The sequence below is a fragment of the Rhinoraja longicauda genome, chromosome 9 (assembly GCF_053455715.1).
Source record: "Rhinoraja longicauda isolate Sanriku21f chromosome 9, sRhiLon1.1, whole genome shotgun sequence".
Classification (NCBI taxonomy): Eukaryota; Metazoa; Chordata; class Chondrichthyes; order Rajiformes; family Arhynchobatidae; genus Rhinoraja; species Rhinoraja longicauda.
This window is the reverse complement of record NC_135961.1, coordinates 26,713,119-26,720,959: the sequence shown is the minus strand read 5'-3', so window position 1 is coordinate 26,720,959 and position 7,841 is coordinate 26,713,119.

Sequence of the window (7,841 nt, the reverse complement as noted above, 5' to 3'; positions counted from 1 at the left end):
CATTATAATGGTAACTTTAACAGCATCTTTTCTATGTAGACACAAAAAGCTGGAGTAACTCAGCGGGACAGGCATCATCTGTGGAGAGAAGGAATGGGTCGAGACTTCTTCAGACCCGAAACGTCACCCATTCCTACTCTCCCGAGGTGCGGCCTGTCCCACTGTTACTCCAGCTTTTGTGTCTATCTTTGGTTTCAACCAGCATCTGCAGTTCCTTCTCACACGTCTTTTCTATGTAATTCATCTTCACAAATATTTGTAACTTAGCGTGTCAGGTAGCATCTCTGGAGGTGGATAAAACCTGACAGGCAAGTAGGGTTGCTAACTGTCCCGTATTCGCCCGGACATCCCGTATATTGGGCTAAATTGGTTTGTCCCATACGGGACCGCCCTTGTCCTGTATTTGACTGCTACTACACTGTAATCACCAGAGGGCACGCTTACAGGCAGATCCTAGATCTGATACAACTGCATGCGTGTTGCATGTGCTGTTGGTGCCATGCACGAGTGATTCACCTGTCATCCGATCACAGGCCCCCTTATGCGTATCAGCTGTACGCTATATTTTGCCAATTCCGGCCAAAACAAAAAGTTTCAGTAACATCTGGTGTTCACGTTTAGCATATGCAAATATGGATAAACCTGCAAAAAAGAACACTGCAGCTATACCAAGCAATGGGAAGCAAAAGAGTTGTGGGTTAAGCCCGTCAGCGGTGACTCGACAAAGGCCTTCTGTACTTTATGCTGTCGGGAATTCTGCAAAGGATTTGGGTTTTGAATAAAATAACAGTAAATTAATGACAGGTACTGGAATCTTGAAAAAGTCAATGCTGGAGTTATTCAGTAGGTCAGGCAGCATCTGTGAAGGGCATGGATAGGTGGGTCAGGATTCTTCTTCAGTCTGATTGTAGTAGGAATGTGAAAGATGTGGGTGTGGTATAAGGCCTGGCAAGTGAAAGGTGGATACAGGTGAGGGGCAGATGGGTGGAATAAGTGACCAAAGCTTGAGATGAAAAGGAGACAAAAAGGTGTCAGATAAGGAGAGAAGAGGAGTGCAATGAAAAGCACTTTTTTAAAAAATCAAAAATATTTTTTCAAATGTTAAAATATTATATACAATACAATAAAACCAAAACAGAACCCACCACCAGAATACTATACAAACAAATATACCAATTGAAACCAGGGCGGCAGGGTGGCGCAGCGGTAGAGTTGCTGCCTTACAGCGAATGCAGCGCTGGAGACTCAGGTTCGATCCTGACTACGGGCGCCGTCTGTACGGAGTTTGTACGTTCTCCCCGTGACCTGCGTGGGTTTTCTCCGAGATCTTCGGTTTCCTCCCACACTCCAAAGACGTACAGGTTTGTAGGTTAATTGACTGGGTAAATGTAAAAATTGTCCCTAGTGTGTGTAGGATAGTGTTAATGTGCGGGGATCGCTGGGCGGCGCGGACCCGGTGGGCCGAAGGGCCTGTTTCCGCGCTGTATCTCTAAATCTAAATCTAAAAAAATTATATTACAATCCCCATCCAGGATACATTCAATCCCCCGCGGCGCCCAGCGGTCCTGAAAATCCTCCAGGGTGCCCGTGGACAGCGCGTAGTCCCTCTCCAACACCACCCGGGCGCGGATGTAACTCCGGAAAAGGGGAATGTAAAGCACATGGGAGGAATATGGGTGAAAGAATGGAGGAAAGATGGAAGAAGTGGGTGTGCACTGGGATGAGGGGGCATAGGAAAGTGTGAAAGGGGAAAGGATGGGGTGATATTTAAATTTGGAGAATTCAATGTAGGGGTGTAAGCCACCCAAGCAGAATATGAGGTGCTGTTCCTCCAGTTTGCATGCGGCCTCACATTGGCAATGGAGGAGGCCCAGAACAGAGAGGTCAGTACAGGAATGGGAAGAGGAGTTGAAATGATCAGCAACCAGGCGAAACAATTGCCTGGTTTATGATTGGTATCGCTGATGTAAATAAAGGAGGCCATATCGGGAGCACCATTTGCCAAGAACGAGGTTGGAAATGGTGCATGTAAATCTGTTTACACGCATTGCACTGCTGAGATGGAGCTGCATACTGTATCTCCTTTAAATCAAACAATTATTAAGGAGAATTAGGCAATGCGCGTAACTGTTTTGATAGTAGTCAAAATTGTCAAAGAACATCTGTAATTTGAAAATAACTGAAAATATCGAATGTTGAAATGATCATCTTTGGGTTATTTTTGGTTGAGAAATAGGTTTTTTTCTCTTGGGTGGAAACTGTTTTTATCTTGTGCTTTCAATAAAAGCAGTGATTTAATTTGAGATTAGTTAGGTCTGGCTAAGGCTTCCCATGAACTCTGCAGGCAGCTTATTTAATATATTAACAAAGAAAAATCTGCCACTGATGCATCAAATTCCTAGAAATAGCATTCATAATATGCTCTGATAAATTTAAAAAAACAAATCTGATGATCTGTTACCAGATTTCCCATATCTGCAGGTTTCTGCGCTGTTTTATTAAAGTCCTGCATGATAGGCATTGTTTAAAAGATGGCAACAAATAATATACAGAATCAAAATACATTGGATACAGGAAATCTGATATAAAAAAGAAAATAGTGGTACTACTCAGGCAAGTCAGGCAGTATCCTTGGAGAGAAACAAAATTATTGCTTCAGATCGATGTACAGGCGTAAGAAGAGGAAGGAGATTCTGCAGCGTGAGTATAGAGAACTAGGTAGGAGGCTGAAAAGCAGGACTTCTAGGGTGGTTATCTCTGGGTTGCTTCCAGTGCCTCGTGCTAGTGAGGGTAGGAACAGGAAGAAAGAGGAGCTGAATGTGGCTGAGGAGGGTGCAGGGAGCTGGGATTTAGATTTCTAGACCACTGGGATCTCTTCTGGGGCAGTGGTGACCTGTACAAAAGGGACAGGTTGCACCTTAATTGGAGGGGGACCGACATTCTGGCAGGCAGGTTTGCTCATGCTATGTGGGTGGGTTTAAACTAAACAGTGAGGTGGGTACAACAACGTGGAAGCGTATGCGTGCAGTTAACGGGAGTGTAGGAAAGGTCAAGTTTAAACTAACGGCAGGGGGATGGGAACCAAAGCAAGGTGACAGAAGGCAAAAAAAGGAGGACAGAAGCTAAAGGAAGAAGGGAGAAAAGAAAAATAAACCTGAAAGCTTTGTGCCTTAATGCAAGGAGCATTCGTAATGAGGTGGATGAATTGAATGCACAGTTTATAGTTAAGGGATGTGATATCGTTGGAATTACGGAGACATGGCTCCAGAGTGACACATGCGATGGGAGCGAAACGTGCAGGGGTATTCAATATTCAGGAAGGATAGACAGAAAGGAAGAGGAGGTGGGGTGGCATTGCTGGTTAAATAGGAGATTAATGCAATAGTAAGGAGAGACATTAGCTTGGATGCTGTAGTATCAGTATGGGTAGAACTGCAAAATAGCCAAGGGCAGAAAACCACCAAACAGCAGTAGGGAGGTTGGGGACAGCATCAAGCAGGAAATCAGGGATTTGTGTAGCAAAGGTACAGCAGTTATCATGGGTGACTTTAATCTACATGTAGATTGGGTCAACCAAATTGGTAACAGTGATGAGGAGGAGGATTTCCTGGAATGTATACGGGATGGTTTTTTAAGCCAAAATGTAGAGGACGGACTAGAGGGCAGGCCATCCTAGACTGGGTGCTGTGTAATGAGGAAGGATTAGTTAGCGATCTTTTTGTGCAAAGTCCCTTGGGCAACAGTGACTATAATATGGTGGAATTCTGCATTAGGATGAAGAGTGACACGGTTAATTCAGAGACAAGGGTCCTGAACTTAAAGAAAGGAGAATTTGAAGGAATGAGATGGGAATAGGCTAAGATAGGCTGGCAAATTATACTTAAAGGGTTGATGGTGGAGATGCAATGCCAAAGATTTAAAGATCGCATGGATGAACTCCAAAAATTGTTCATTCCTGTCTGGCAAAAAATAAATAAAACAGGGAAAGCGGCTCAAACGTGGCTAACGAGGGAAATCAAGGATAGTGTTAAATCCAAGGAAGAGACATATAAATTGGCCAGAGGAAGCAGCAAACCAGAGGACTGGGAGAAATTCAGTCTGAGGTAGACTTGGAGGAGTACACATCCACTGTGCTCTCCTCTCATCAACTGCTGTGTGGAGAATGTCACAGTGGACAAGGAAACAAAGATGTACCCAAACTGGAAACCATGGATGAACAAGGAGGTACAGAATCTGTTGAGGCCATGCAACAATGCCTTTAAATCTAGTGACACTTCAGCATATAGTGTTGCCAGGTCAAACCTGAACAAAGGTATAAAAAGGGCCAAAGACACCCACAGGCAACGGGTGGAAGACCACATCAATACCATGGACACCAGAAGCATGTGGCAGGGTGTCAGGGACATCACTGGTTACAAGAGCAGCCCTGCCTGCCCCCACAGTGATGCCTCACTAACCAACGAGCTTAACACCTTCTTTGCCCGCTTCGAAACTGGCAACACCACCATGAGTGGAAGAACCCCAGCCAAGGCGGAGGGGCATGTCTTAACATTGAGCACACAGGATGTACAACGCGCTCTGCGAAGGGTCAACCCACGCAAGGCTGCAGGCCCGGATGGAGTTCAAGGATGGGTACTTAGGGACTGTGCTGAACAGTTGGCTGAGGTATTCACCGTGATCTTTAACCTGTCGTTATCTCTGGCTACGGTCCCCAAGTGCCTGAAGTCGGCTACCATAGTGCTGGTGCCGAAAAAAACAAAAATCACCAACCTGAACGACTACCGTCCGGTTGCTCTAACTCCTATAATCATGAAGTGCTTTGAAAGGCTGGTCCTCTCACACATCAAATCCAGCATCCCTGCCTCACTGGACGCATCAATTTGCATACAGGGCAAACAGATCCACAGAGGATGCCATCTCTCTGGCTCTTCACACTGTCCTGACTTACCTGGAGAGACAGGGCACGTACACGAGGATGCTATTCATTGACTATAGTTCTGCCTTCAACACAGTCATCCCCACCTCCCCAACTCCCCACCAAGCTCATCATCAAACTCCACCAGCTGGGCCTCAGCTCGTCGTTATGCGACTGGATCCTGGACTTCTTGATGGAGCGACCGCAGGCAGTGAGAATGGGCCCGCACCTGTTCTCCACTATCACCCTGAGTATCGGCACACCACAGGGCTGTGTTCTGAGCCCCATGCTCTACTCCCTATTCACACACGACTGTGTTCCTGCATTCGACACCAACACCATTGTCAAGTTTGCAGACGACACAACGGTGATTGGGCTGATCACCAACGGTGATGAAACAAACTATAGAGCGGAGGTGCAGAAACTGGTGGACTGGTGCTCTGATAACAACCTGTCCCTAAACACCTCCAAGACCAAGGAGCTGATCATCAACTTCCGTAGATCACACAACAGGGAATACACTCTGATCTTTATCAATGGGGACAGTGTGGAGAGAGTGTCCAGCTTCAAGTTTCTGGGCACTCACATTTCGGAGGATCTCACATGGTCCACTAACACCCACCGCTGCACTGGTCAAGAAGGCGCAGCAACGACTGTTCTACCTGAGCACACTGATAAAGACTGGTCTACCCCAACAGCTGCTGACGACCTTCTACCGCTGCACCATAGAGAGCATCCTAACACATGGCATCCCTGTGTGGTATCTCAGCTGCACGGATAAGGGAGAGCAAGTGGATGTGGTGTATCTGGACTTCCAAAAAGCCTTTGACAAGGTCCCACACTAGAGTTTCGTGTGCAAAATTAAAGCACATGTTATTGGGGGTAGGATATTGACATGGATAGAGAACTGGTTGGCAGACAGGTAACAAATTGTAGGAATTACCAGGTCCTTTTCAGAATGGCAGGCAGCGACTAGTGGGGTGCCGCAAGGCTCGGTGCTGGGACCCCAGTCATTTACAATATATATTAACGATTTAGACGAGGGAATTAAATGTAACATCTCCAAGTTTGCGGATGACACAAAGCTGAGTGGCAGTGTGAGCCGTGAGGACGATGCTATGAGGCTGCAGGGTGAGTTGGATAGGTTGGGTGAGTGGGCGGATGCATGGCAGATGCAGTATATTGTGGATAAATGTGAAGTTATCCAATTCGGTGGCAAGTACAGGAAGGCAGATTATTATCTGAACAGTATCAGATTAGGAAAAGGGAAGGTGCAACGAGACCTGGGTGTGCTTGTACATCAGTCACTGAAAGTAAGCATGCAGGTACAGCAGGCAGTGAAGAAAGCTAATGGCATGTTGGCCTTCATTGCAAGAGGATTTGAGTTTAGGAGCAAGGAGGTCCTACTGTAGTTGTACAGGGCCCTAGTGAGACCAGACCTGGAGTATTGTGTGCAATTTTGGTCCTCTAATTTGAGGAAGGACATTATTGCTATTGAGGGAGTGCAGCGCAGGTTCACTGGATTAATTCCCGGGATGGCGGGACTGACATATGATGAAAGAATGGGTCGACTGGGCTTGTATTCACTGGAATTTAGAAGGATGAGAGGAGACCTTATAGAAACATATACATGTTTTAAAGGATTGGACAGGCTAGATGCAGGAAAAATGTTCCCAATGTTGGGGGAGTCCAGAACCAGGGGTCACAGTTTAAGAATATGGGATAGGCTATTTGGGGCTGAGATGAGGAAAGATCTTTTTCACCCAGAGAGTTGTGAATCTGTGGAATTCTCTGCCACAGAGGCACTGGATGTTTTCAAGAGAGATTTCGCTCTTGGGGCTATAGGAATCAAGGGATATGGGGAAAAAGCAGGAACAGGGTACTGATTTTAGATGATCAGCAGTAATCATATTGAATGGCGGTGCTGGCTCGAACGGCCGAATGGCCTACTCCTGCACCCATTTTTCTATGTTTCTCTTTCTAATGACATGTGTTCAGGATTATAATATACAGAATATTGCAAATATTAACCACTGCATGAAAAGGGTTTCTTCCACAATTAGTTAATAGTTGTTAGTGCCAATGCATTATCTTATCTAATTATACTAGGCCAATTTTTTTCTCTTTGTTTGCACTTGCATAATTTAAATAATTGCTTACAGCATCATCCTGCACAGAAAATAGAACTGTACAGCAGAGGAACATGTTCAATGGACCAACATGTCTGTGCCAAACATGGTCAATTTAACTCAACACATTTGCCTCCATTCCTTCCCTGTCCATATGTCTATAAAAATTGCATCTTAAATATTGCTATCACATTTGCTTCTATCGTCTCGGGCAGCAGAGCAGCACAGTGCCGTAGAGTTGATGGTAGAGCGGCAGAGTTGCTGCCTTACAGCGCCAGAGACTCAGGTTCGATCCTGACTGGGTGCAGTCTGTACCCCTGTGATCGCGTGGGTTTTCTCCAGGCGCTCCACATTCCTCTCACACTCAAAAGAGTACAGATTTGTAGGTTAATTGGCATTGGTAAATATTGTAAATTGTCCCTAGTATGTAGGTTAGAGCCAACGTACAGACTGGTTGCTGGTTGGCTGAAGGGCCTGTTCCATGCTGTATCTCTAAAGTCTTCCCTGGCAGTGCATTCCAGCCACCTACCGCTATGTAAAAGAAATGCTGCACGTATCTCCTGTAAACTTTCTCCCTCTTACCTTAAACCTATGCTCTCTAGTATTTGAGATTTTCATCCCAGAAAAAAGACTGAACATCTATCTATGCCTTTCATGATCTTAAACTTTCATCAGATGATCCAGAGAAAACAATCCTGTTTTGTCAAACATCTTCTTATGGCTAATATACAACTAGGCTATATCCTGATGAACCTACTTTGTAGCCTCTTCAAGAGGTGCACATCCTTCCTATAGTG